The sequence below is a fragment of the Dama dama genome, chromosome 18 (assembly GCF_033118175.1).
Source record: "Dama dama isolate Ldn47 chromosome 18, ASM3311817v1, whole genome shotgun sequence".
Taxonomy (NCBI): Eukaryota; Metazoa; Chordata; class Mammalia; order Artiodactyla; family Cervidae; genus Dama; species Dama dama.
The window spans coordinates 114,377,106-114,389,743 of record NC_083698.1 but is presented as its reverse complement, the minus strand read 5'-3'; the positions used below and the strand labels follow the sequence as shown (position 1 = coordinate 114,389,743).

The 12,638-nt window shown below is 59.0% G+C and overlaps 1 pseudogene; it reads right to left on the bottom strand.

The window, feature by feature from the left end:
* Positions 1–11,389: 11,389 nt before the first annotated feature.
* On the bottom strand, positions 11,390–12,249 carry LOC133073000 (ubiquitin carboxyl-terminal hydrolase 17-like protein 6; annotated as a pseudogene).
* Positions 12,250–12,638: the final 389 nt, after the last annotated feature.

The window sequence follows — 12,638 nt, the reverse complement described above, 5'->3', positions numbered from 1 at the left end:
ATCCCCTTCCCTCTGCCACGCCATTCCAATCACTGTTTTCTCCTTCTTCTCCTTCTTCAACTTCTTCACCTCCTTCTCCTTTTCTTTCTCCTTCTTCTTCCTCGTCGTCTTCTTCTTCTTCCTCTTCTTCAGAGGGTGTAGATGGGGCAAGCAGTAAGTTCATTTGAGGCGATGGGGCAGAGGAGGACTGGTGGGGATACTGAGGGCGGCCTGTGGGTGGCTCGACTTCCTCGTCCAGGGCACGCTTGTTCGTGTTCTTGGGCAAAGGTACTGCTTATCATTCTTTTTCCGCTCTGCGTGTGGTGGGCACGGTGCTTTGTAGGTAACCGTGCGGGGGGAAGGAGCCAGCGGAACGTTCTCTGTTCCTTGCCAAGCCGACTAGCGCGGTCAGGAGCCACAGTTGTCCCTCTAGGTCCAAGATGCTAAAGCGCTAATTCCAGATCCACCGTTTAATGGAGGGTTTTGGGTTTGAAGCCGGCAACCAAGAGAAAGAAAGAAACCGCAAGAGGGGATTGTTAATTGTCCTCGGGCGCCCCTCCACCAGGTCACGGGATCACGAGCCAGGCGGGAAAGCAGCTAGGAGAGGACAGTTTCCCCACCGGCCCAGACACTTCAGAGGCCGGCCGCGTCTCATGGCGTCCACCCGCTTTTGTCCGGGGCCAAGCTGGACGAGACAACTGACTGACAGGTAGGATGGGCAGACTCGGGTGTCCAGTTGTCTTGCTCTCCCAATCTAGGGCGGGCTTGGGTCTTTCCTCAGTGTGGGGAGGACCTTTGCTTTCAGAAAGCAATGGTTGCATGACCCGTCTCCACTTAGGCCTCTGTGCCATGCTGGTGGAGAAGTTTCTTTGGGACTCCATGGGTCGCCTTTCTCCCCTTGGCCTTCGTGTTGGTGCCTGTGGTGCTGCTGGTGATGCTCGTGGCACGGTGAATCACTTGTCCCGTTTGGCACTTGGAGGTTCTGCAGCAGTCTCCTTGCACCGGAAATGGAGCCCAGGCAACTCTGTGCACGAGTGTCCCGCCGGTGAAGAACACATCCCTGCGTCATTCCTGCCGGAGGTCCCTTTCCCAAGTAGCACTATACCTCCCAAGGACATTCCACATATAGAGCCTGTTCGCCCATCTTCTCCCCGGACCCTGCTCGACGTGTGTGGCGTTTTTGAGAGCCTGGCCAGCCAGAAGGAGATGATTCACGGACCTGCACCCGCTCCTCCCTGCCCCCCGGAGGGCTCAGGAGATGGTCTACTTGCTTCGTTGGCTGTGGGCATACTGCGAGGCGTCACCCTGCCGCATCACTCACCAGAGGCCAGCGGTAAGGCCAGAGAATGCAGACCGGGAAAGAAAGGCAAACCAACATCCAAAGTCCCGGCCAGAGAGGACTCTCCCACCCCCGCAGAAGTGCGAGGCCCTCGGATCGTGCTCAAGCACCCCATCCTCCCCAGGAACTTCCCAGCAGAGACAGCCCTCGAGAGCTCGGCTGCTCAGCGTGATCCAGGTGAACACCGTGGCCCCGGGCACACTGCAGGCCCCGCCTTTTTCCAGGAGTCTGCACCAGCCACACTGCCGAGAGGAACTCGCTCCTCGCCGGAACACTTGGTGGGTCACACAGGGCGTGCCGCACGCAGAGTGTGCCTGTGCGTCTGCATGCATGTGCCTCAGAGCCTACCTACCGCCACAGCCCCAGAGATGGCTGCGGCTTCTTGTTCTTCCTCTTGGTCGCTCAGGCCCTCCCGCTGGCACAAGGGCCATTGCCAACGCTCGTGAGGCCCGGAGGCGGGCTGTCCGTTCTGGGACGGCCGAGCCGGTCGTGCTCCTGTTCTGGCAGCTTGCCGTTTCTCCCTTCTCCGTGGTTGGACTGGTGAATCACGACTGCTCCGGCAGGCAGAGCTGACTGGATCTTCCGGAGGTCGAAGGCCGGCTTCGGCCGCTTGTGCTCTTGGAGGCGTCTCCACTGCTCTAAGCTGATTCCTTCGACCTCTGTGTCCCCCGGGGACACGTGCGACTCAGGAGCTCTGCCGCTGGCGGCTCCCGCAGGCTCCCCGGGGCCGGAGGGGTCAGGCTCCCCGGGGTGAGTGGGGTCAGCCGTGAGGGGGGCCGCTGCCCCTCCCCCACCTCCCCCTTGCCACGCACCCTCCCGGGAGTAGAAGAGCACGTAGGCGCTCTGGCTCAGGGCAGCACTCTCGTCACAGGCGCTCACCTTGGCATCATCCATCTTATACCACTGGCCGTTGCCCGCTCGCACGTAAGAAAAGTAGTGTCCTCGCTCACAGCTCCAGCCGGAGTGCACCAGCACGGCATAGAGCACGTAGCCCAGTGGCCTGCCTTCCGCTCAGACGTGTAGGGCTGCAGGTCGAGGCACTGGGGAGAGCGCACTTCCTGAGCCCTTTTGGCCCCGCTCACCTGTGTGAACCGCTTCAGCACCAGCACCAGGACCTGGGACGTGCTGTGCAAAGTCAACCTCTTGGTGGCAGGCACCTTCCGGGGACAAACGCCACTGTCATAGGCGTTTTCAGCGTCCAGCTTCTCGGGCTTCAGCAGCTCTCTCAGAGCTTGCTCCACACTCTGAGCCGCCGTGATATCCAGACTGATGTCCAGGTAAGGATCGAACGTGTCCGAGACTCCGAGGCTGTGGACACACTGGATCTGAGTCCTCCAAGTCCCGCCAAAGATCTGACGGATGAGGGTGGTGTCCTCGGAGGGATGGCCCGACAGCTGAGATGCACTCAAGCACCCTTGCTGCATGGTATTCAGAGTGAATATCAGAAACTCGTGGGCATCTTCCTGCTGGTGTCTTTCGAAGCCCGCCAGCAGGTCCTTGCGGGGCCGGATCACCTCTCCCGGCTGAAGGAGGGCTCGGGTCACGTGAGCTCGCACGGCACAGAGCGTGCAGGAGGTGCTGGCCGGACAGAGGGTGGCGTGCTGCTGGGACACCATCCAGCTGGCCAGGGGCGGCGTGTGGCTCAGACACTGCAGCGCTGCATTCACGTAGCAGGTATTCCCCAGAATATGAAGCCCAGCCCAGACCCTCCACGGCCCCCTCCAATTCAGGGCGACTTGGTGGCCAGGCACCAGCCCTGCTGACCCATGAGCGAAGTCACACCTCTGGGGCCGCCCGACCGCCGGCCACGGCCCCTCACGGACACAGGGTTCCCAAAGGGTTTCCACACGCGCGGCACTGGGCCGACAACCTTGCCCTCCGGGGAAGACGTTGAAGGGAGAAGGAACATTCAACTCCCCCGTGCGCAGAAGCAGCCCCCGGGTCTCTGCAAACAAGGCCCACGAGTCTTTCCGTCTCCTACCTGCCTCTGCACAACGAAGCCTCCTTCCCTCAGAGGGTGCTTCTCTGAGAAAGGGCCTGGGCCCCGCCCCCTCGGGCCTTTCATGGCTTTCCCACGGCCCCACCCCCGCACGCACAACATCCTCATTGGCTGAGGCGTCCCAGGGCGTGCTCACTGCCACTCCCGACATTCCACCACCGACACTTTTCTCCGGGAATTCCCCATGACGAACCCCCGCACGTACTTCCGATCTGGCCCTGGACCAAAGGGCTCAGGATGCAAATGAATCCCGGGGCCTTTGGCCTTCCAGACTTGCCTGCTAGACAGTCACTGCAGGGCTTCCAAGTTCAGCACACACATGTGGGCTGGGGAGGAATTCCGTGGGCTCGCCCTTCAGGTCCTAACACACTTGTGGAAACACATGTCTGCCCACCTACCCTCTCTCCTTGAGGGCTCTCCCCACCCCAGTCCCCTGCCTGAGGACAACCCCTCCCCGGACAACAAGAAACCCTTGCCTCAACTTTGCTCTCGACTGAGGTCCACTCCAATTTCTATGGTTTCTCACAAGCCACTCTTCTAGCGTTCAGGGTCCTGGCACCAAAACATGCCGCGACTGTGGCACATATGCTTCTCTCCCTTCAGGGCCGTTGGTTATGGTCCAAAGCGAGCTCCTTCAGAAAGCCACAGGCTCGCTGAAACTTTGGATTCATTTCTTCAGCTCCTTTCCAACCTTAGTTGTCTTCTTTATTATTTGCTTCTTTTTTTTTGGGGGGGGGGGTATTCGCTCATTTATTATTGGTTATTTTTTTTGTATTGTCTGTTCATTTTATTTATTTATTTATTCATTTTTGCTTGATATTATTCTCTGTTTCTACCTTAATTACACTAGTTGACTTTTAGAGTCATCTTTCCAATGTAGGGGCTCAAAACGCACTATAACTTAAGGTATAAAGAGATTTCCCTCCTGGAAGAGGATGACTGTTGGTTTCCTTCTTGGCGTGTGACATGTATGTTTGTTTGCTCTGCCGACCTGGATATTGTGCTTGCCTTCCAACACTACGGGCGTTCCACAGTCCATGGGTTTCCCATAGCTGATGTGGTGATTCCTTTGATCCTTACTAGGAAAAGACGGTCGTGACCCCATTTTCTTCCTTAGCCTATTGCACCCCTCCCACCTCCCGCTGCCCCATCCCATCCCAGGACCCTACTGCTTTGTGCTTTATGACGCACGTGCTCACACACTTGCTGTCCTTTTGCCTCCTTCCTATGGCACAGAGAAGACAGATCAGCCAGTATTTGTCTCTCTTTTGCACAGATTTCCCCCAGCATCAGGCGACAATCCCCTTCCCTCTGCCACGCCATTCCAATCACTGTTTTCTCCTTCTTCTCCTTCTTCAACTTCTTCACCTCCTTCTCCTTTTCTTTCTCCTTCTTCTTCCTCGTCGTCTTCTTCTTCTTCCTCTTCTTCAGAGGGTGTAGATGGGGCAAGCAGTAAGTTCATTTGAGGCGATGGGGCAGAGGAAGACTGGTGGGGATACTGAGGGCGGCCTGTGGGTGGCTCGACTTCCTCGTCCAGGGCACGCTTGTTCGTGTTCTTGGGCAAAGGTACTGCTCATCATTCTTTTTCCTCTCTGCGTGTGGTGGGCACGGTGCTTTGTAGGTAACCGTGCGGGGGGAAGGAGCCAGCGGAACGTTCTCTGTTCCTTGCCAAGCCGACTAGCGCGGTCAGGAGCCACAGTTGTCCCTCTAGGTCCAAGATGCTAAATCGCTAATTCCAGATCCACCGTTTAATGGAGGGTTTTGGGTTTGAAGCCGGCAACCAAGAGAAAGAAAGAAACCGCAAGAGGGGATTGTTAATTGTCCTCGGGCGCCCCTCCACCAGGTCACGGGATCACGAGCCAGGCGAGAAAGCAGCTAGGAGAGGACAGTTTCCCCACCGGCCCAGACACTTCAGAGGCCGGCCGCGTCTCATGGCGTCCACCCGCTTTTGTCCGGGGCCAAGCTGGACGAGACAACTGACTGACAGGTAGGATGGGCAGACTCGGATGTCCAGTTGTCTTGCTGTCCTAATCTAGGGCGGGCTTGGGTCTTTCCTCAGTGTGGGGAGGACCTTTGCTTTCAGAAAGCAATGGTTGCATGACCCGTCTCCACTTAGGCCCCTGTGCCATGCTGGTGGAGAAGTTTCCTTGGTACTCCATGGGTCGCCTTTCTCCCCTTGGCCTTCGTGTTGGTGCCTGTGGTGCTGCTGGTGATGCTCGTGGCACGGTGAATCACTTGTCCCGTTTGGCACTTGGAGGTTCTGCAGCAGTCTCCTTGCACCGGAAATGGAGCCCAGGCACCTCTGTGCACGAGTCTCCCGCCGATGACGAACTCATCCCTGCGTCATTCCTGCCGGAGGTCCCTTTCCCAAGTAGCACTATACCTCCCAAGGACATTCCACATATAGAGCCTGTTCGCCCATCTTCTCCCCGGACCCTGCTCGACGTGTGTGGCGTTTTTGAGAGCCTGGCCAGCCAGAAGGAGATGATTCACGGACCTGCACCCGCTCCTCCCTGCCCCCCGGAGGGCTCAGGAGATCGTCTCCTTGCTCCTTTGGCTGTGGGCATACTGCGAGGCGTCACCCTGCCGCATCACTCACCATAGGCCAGCGGTAAGGCCAGAGAATGCAGACCGGGAAAGAAAGGCAAACCATCATCCAAAGTCCCGTCCAGAGAGGACTCTCCCACCCCCGCAGAACTGCGAGGCCCTCGGATCGTGCTCAAACGCGGTCACGCACCCCATCCTCCCCAGGAACTTCCCAGCAGAGACAGCCCTCGAGAGCTCGGCTGCTCAGCGTGATCCAGGTGAACACCATGGCCCCAGGCACACTGCAGGCCCCGCCTTTTTCCAGGAGGCTGCACCAGCCACACCGCCGAGAGGAACTCGCTCCTCAACGGAACACTTGGTGGGTCACACAGGGCGTGCCGCACGAAGAGTGTGCCTGGGCGTCTGCATGCATGTGCCTCAGAGCTTACCTACCGCCACAGCCCCAGAGATGGCCGCGGCTTCTTGTTCTTCCTCTTGGTCGCTCAGGCCCTCCCGCTGGCACAAGGGCCATTGCCAACGCTCGTGAGGCCCGGAGGCGGGCTGTCCGTTCTGGGACGGCCGAGGCGGTTGTGCTCCTGTTCTGGCAGCTTGCCGTTTCTCCCTTCTCCATGGTTGGACTGGTGAATCACGACTGCTCCGGCAGGCAGAGCTGACTGGATCTTCCGGAGGTCGAAGGCCGGCTTCGGCCGCTTGTGCTCTTGGAGGCGTCTCCACTGCTCTAAGCTGATTCCTTCGACCTCTGTGTCCCCCGGGGACACGTGCGACTCAGGAGCTCTGCCGCTGGCGTCTCCCGCAGGCTCCCCGGGGCCGGAAGGGTCAGGCTCCCCGGGGTGAGTGGGGTCAGCCGTGAGGGGGGCCGCTGCCCCTCCCCCAGCTCCCCCTTGCCACGCACCCTCCCGGGAGTAGAAGACCACGTAGGCGCTCTGGCTCAGGGCAGCACTCTCGTCATAGGCGCTCACCTTGGCATCGTCCATCCTATACCACTGGCCGTTGCCCGCTCGCACGTAAGAAAAGGAGTGTCCTCGCTCACAGCTCCACCCGGAGTGCACCAGCACGGCATAGAGCACGTAGCCCAGTGGCCTGCCTTCCACTCAGACGTGTAGGGCTGCAGGTCGAAGCACTGGGGAGAGAGCACTTCTTGAACCCTTTTGGCCCCACTCACCTGTGTGAACCGCTTCAGCACCAGCACCAGGACCTGGGACGTGCTGTGCAAAGTCAACCTCTTGGTGGCAGGCACCTTCCGGGGACAAACGCCACAGTCATAGGCGTTTTCAGCGTCCAGCTTCTCGGGCTTCAGCAGCTCTCTCAGATCTTGCTCCACACTCTGAGCCGTCGTGATATCCAGACTGATGTCCAGGTAAGGATCGAACGTGTCCGAGACTCCGAGGCTGTGGACACACTGGATCTGAGTCCTCCACGTCCCGCCAAAGATCTGACGGATGAGGGTGGTGTCCTCGGAGGGATGGCCCGACAGCTGAGATGCACTCAAGCACCCTTGCTGCATGGTATTCAGAGTGAATATCAGAAACTCGTGGGCATCTTCCTGCTCGTGTCTTTCGAAGCCCGCCAGCAGGTCCTTGCGGGGCCGGATCACCTCTCCCGGCTGAAGGAGGGCTCGGGTCACGTGAGCTCGCACGGCACAGAGCGTGCAGGAGGTGCTGGCCGGACAGAGGGTGGCGTGCTGCTGGGACACCATCCAGCTGGCCAGGGACGGCGTGTGGCTCAGACACTGCAGCGCTGCATTCACGTAGCAGGTGTTCCCCAGAATATGAAGCCCAGCCCAGACCCTCCACGGCCCCCTCCAATTCAGGGTGACTTGGTGGCCAGGCACCAGCCCTGCTGACCCATGAGCGAAGTCACACCTCTGGGGCCGCCCGACCGCCGGCCACGGCCCCTCACGGACACAGGGTTCCCAAAGGGTTTCCACACCAGCGGCACTGGGCCGACAACCTTGCCCTCCGGGGAAGACGTTGAAGGGAGAAGGACATTCACCTCCCCCGTGCGCAGAAGCAGCCCCCGGGTCTCTGCAAACAAGGCCCACGAGTCTTTCCGTCTCCTACCTGCCTCTGCACAACGAAGCCTCCTTCCCTCAGAGGGTGCTTCTCTGAGAAAGGGCCTGGGCCCCGCCCCCTCGGGCCTTTTATGGCTTTCCCACGGCCCCACCCCCGCACGCGCAACATCCTCATTGGCTGAGGCCTCCCAGGGCGTGCTCACTGCCACTCCCGACATTCCACCACCGACACTTTTCTCCGGGAATTCCCCATGACGAACCCCCGCACGTACTTCCTATCTGGCCCTGGACCAAAGGGCTCAGGATGCAAATGAATCCCGGGGCCTTTGGCCTTCCAGACTTGCCTGCTAGACAGTCACTGCAGGGCTTCCAAGTTCAGCACACACATGTGGGCTGGGGAGGAATTCCGTGGGCTCGCCCTTCAGGTCCTAACACACTTGTGGAAAGACATGTCTGCCCACCTACCCTCTCTCCTTGAGGGCTCTCCCCACCCCAGTCCCCTGCCTGAGGACAACCCCTCCCCAGAGAACAAGAAACCCTTGCCTCAACTTTGCTCTCGACTGAGGTCCACTCCAATTTCTATGGTTTCTCACGAGCCACTCTTCTAGCGTTCAGGGTCCTGGCACCAAAACATGCCGCGACTGTGGCACATATGCTTCTCTCCCTTCAGGGCCGTTGGTTATGGTCCAAAGCGAGCTCCTTCAGAAAGCCACAGGCTCGCTGAAACTTTGGATTCATTTCTTCAGCTCCTTTCCAACCTTAGTTGTCTTCTTTATTATTTGCTTCTTTTTTTTTTGGGGGGGGGGGTATTCGCTCATTTATTATTGGTTATTTTTTTTGTATTGTCTGTTCATTTTATTTATTTATTTATTCATTTTTGCTTGATATTATTCTCTGTTTCTACCTTAATTACACTAGTTGACTTTTAGAGTCATCTTTCCAATGTAGGGGCTCAAAACGCACTATAACTTAAGGTATAAAGAGATTTCCCTCCTGGAAGAGGATGACTGTTGGTTTCTTTCTTGGCTTGTGACATGTATGTTTGTTTGCTCTGCCGACCTGGATATTGTGCTTGCCTTCCAACACTACGGGCGTTCCACAGTCCATGGGTTTCCCATAGCTGATGTGGTGATTCCTTTGATCCTTACTAGGAAAAGACGGTCGTGACCCCATTTTCTTCCTTAGCCTATTGCACCCCTCCCACCTCCCGCTGCCCCATCCCATCCCAGGACCCTACTGCTTTGTGCTTTATGACGCACGTGCTCACACACTTGCTGTCCTTTTGCCTCCTTCCTATGGCACAGAGAAGCCAGATCAGCCAGTATTTGTCTCTCTTTTGCACAGATTTCCCCCAGCATCAGGCGACATTCCCCTTCCCCCTGCCACGCCATTCCAATCACTGTTTTCTCCTTCTTCTCCTTCTTCAACTTCTTCACCTCCTTCTCCTTTTCTGTCTCCTTCTTCTTCCTCGTCGTCTTCTTCTTCTTCCTCTTCTTCAGAGGGTGTAGATGGGGCAAGCAGTAAGTTCATTTGAGGCGATGGGGCAGAGGAAGACTGGTGGGGATACTGAGGGTGGCCTGTGGGTGGCTCGACTTCCTCGTCCAGGGCACGCTTGTTCGTGTTCTTGGGCAAAGGTACTGCTCATCATTCTTTTTCCTCTCTGCGTGTGGTGGGCACGGTGCTTTGTAGGTAACCGTGCGGGGGGAAGGAGCCAGCGGAACGTTCTCTGTTCCTTGCCAAGCCGACTAGCGCGGTCAGGAGCCACAGTTGTCCCTCTAGGTCCAAGATGCTAAATCGCTAATTCCAGATCCACCGTTTAATGGAGGGTTTTGGGTTTGAAGCCGGCAACCAAGAGAAAGAAAGAAACCGCAAGAGGGGATTGATAAGGGTCCTCGGGCGCCCCTCCACCAGGTCACGGGATCACGAGGCAGGAGGGAAAGCAGCTAGGAGAGGACAGTTTCCCCACCGGCCCAGACACTTCAGAGGCCGGCCGCGTCTCATGGCGTCCACCCGCTTTTGTCCGGGGCCAAGCTGGACGAGACAACTGACTGACAGGTAGGATGGGCAGACTCGGGTGTCCAGTTGTCTTGCTCTCCCAATCTAGGGCGGGCTTGGGTCTTTCCTCAGTGTGGGGAGGACCTTTGCTTTCAGAAAGCAATGGTTGCATGACCCGTCTCCACTTAGGCCTCTGTGCCATGCTGGTGGAGAAGTTTCTTTGGGACTCCATGGGTCGCCTTTCTCCCCTTGGCCTTCGTGTTGGTGCCTGTGGTGCTGCTGGTGATGCTCGTGGCACGGTGAATCACTTGTCCCGTTTGGCACTTGGAGGTTCTGCAGCAGTCTCCTTGCACCGGAAATGGAGCCCAGGCAACTCTGTGCACGAGTGTCCCGCCGGTGACGAACACATCCCTGCGTCATTCCTGCCGAAGGTCCCTTTCCCAAGTAGCACTACACCTCCCAAGGACATTCCACATATAGAGCCTGTTCGCCCATCTTCTCCCCGGACCCTGCTCGACGTGTGTGGCGTTTTTGAGAGCCTGGCCAGCCAGAAGGAGATGATTCACGGACCTGCACCCGCTCCTCCCTGCCCCCCGGAGGGCTCAGGAGATGGTCTACTTGCTCCGTTGGCTGTGGGCATACTGCGAGGCGTCACCCTGCCGCATCACTCACCAGAGGCCAGCGGTAAGGCCAGAGAATGCAGACCGGGAAAGAAAGGCAAACCAACATCCAAAGTCCCGTCCAGAGAGGACTCTCCCACCCCCGCAGAAGTGCGAGGCCCTCGGATCGTGCTCAAACGCGGTCACGCACCCCATCGTCCCCAGGAACTTCCCAGCAGAGACAGCCCTCGAGAGCTCGGCTGCTCAGCGTGATCCAGGTGAACACCGGGGCCCCGGGCACACTGCAGGCCCCGCCTTTTTCCAGGAGGCTGCACCAGCCACACCGCCGAGAGGAACTCGCTCGTCGCCGGAACACTTGGTGGGTCACACAGGGCGTGCCGCACGCAGAGTGTGCCTGTGCGTCTGCATGCATGTGCCTCAGAGCCTACCTACCGCCACAGCCCCAGAGATGGCTGCGGCTTCTTGTTCTTCCTCTTGGTCGCTCAGGCCCTCCCGCTGGCACAAGGGCCATTGCCAACGCTCGTGAGGCCCGGAGGCGGGCTGTCCGTTCTGGGACGGCCGAGCCGGTCGTGCTCCTGTTCTGGAAGCTTGCCGTTTCTCCCTTCTCCGTGGTTGGACTGGTGAATCACGACTGCTCCGGCAGGCAGAGCTGACTGGATCTTCCGGAGGTCGAAGGCCGGCTTCGGCCGCTTGTGCTCTTGGAGGCGTCTCCACTGCTCTAAGCTGATTCCTTCGACCTCTGTGTCCCCCGGGGACACGTGCGACTCAGGAGCTCTGCCGCTGGCGGCTCCCGCAGGCTCCCCGGGGCCGGAAGGGTCAGGCTCCCCGGGGTGAGTGGGGTCAGCCGTGAGGGGGGCCGCTGCCCCTCCCCCACCTCCCCCTTGCCACGCACCCTCCCGGGAGTAGAAGAGCACGTAGGCGCTCTGGCTCAGGGCAGCACTCTCGTCACAGGCGCTCACCTTGGCATCATCCATCTTATACCACTGGCCGTTGCCCGCTCGCACGTAAGAAAAGTAGTGTCCTCGCTCACAGCTCCAGCCGGAGTGCACCAGCACGGCATAGAGCACGTAGCCCAGTGGCCTGCCTTCCACTCAGACGTGTAGGGCTGCAGGTCGAGGCACTGGGGAGAGCGCACTTCCTGAGCCCTTTTGGCCCCGCTCACCTGTGTGAACCGCTTCAGCACCAGCACCAGGACCTGGGACGTGCTGTGCAAAGTCAACCTCTTGGTGGCAGGCACCTTCCGGAGACAAACGCCACAGTCATATGCGTTTTCAGCGTCCAGCTTCTCGGGCTTCAGCAGCTCTCTCAGAGCTTGCTCCACACTCTGAGCCGCCGTGATATCCAGACTGATGTCCAGGTAAGGATCGAACGTGTCCGAGACTCCGAGGCTGTGGACACACTGTATCTGAGTCCTCCAAGTCCCGCCAAAGATCTGACGGATGAGGGTGGTGTCCTCGGAGGGATGGCCCGACAGCTGAGATGCACTCAAGCACCCTTGCTGCATGGTATTCAGAGTGAATATCAGAAACTCGTGGGCATCTTCCTGCTGGTGTCTTTCGAAGCCCGCCAGCAGGTCCTTGCGGGGCCGGATCACCTCTCCCGGCTGAAGGAGGGCTCGGGTCACGTGAGCTCGCACGGCACAGAGCGTGCAGGAGGTGCTGGCCGGACAGAGGGTGGCGTGCTGCTGGGACACCATCCAGCTGGCCAGGGGCGGCGTGTGGCTCAGACACTGCAGCGCTGCATTCACGTAGCAGGTATTCCCCAGAATATGAAGCCCAGCCCAGACCCTCCACGGCCCCCTCCAATTCAGGGCGACTTGGTGGCCAGGCACCAGCCCTGCTGACCCATGAGCGAAGTCACACCTCTGGGGCCGCCCGACCGCCGGCCACGGCCCCTCACGGACACAGGGTTCCCAAAGGGTTTCCACACCCGCGGCACTGGGCCGACAACCTTGCCCTCCGGGGAAGACGTTGAAGGGAGAAGGACATTCACCTCCCCCGTGCGCAGAAGCAGCCCCCGGGTCTCTGCAAACAAGGCCCACGAGTCTTTCCGTCTCCTACCTGCCTCTGCACAACGAAGCCTCCTTCCCTCAGAGGGTGCTTCTCTGAGAAAGGGCCTGGGCCCCGCCCCCTCGGGCCTTTTATGGCT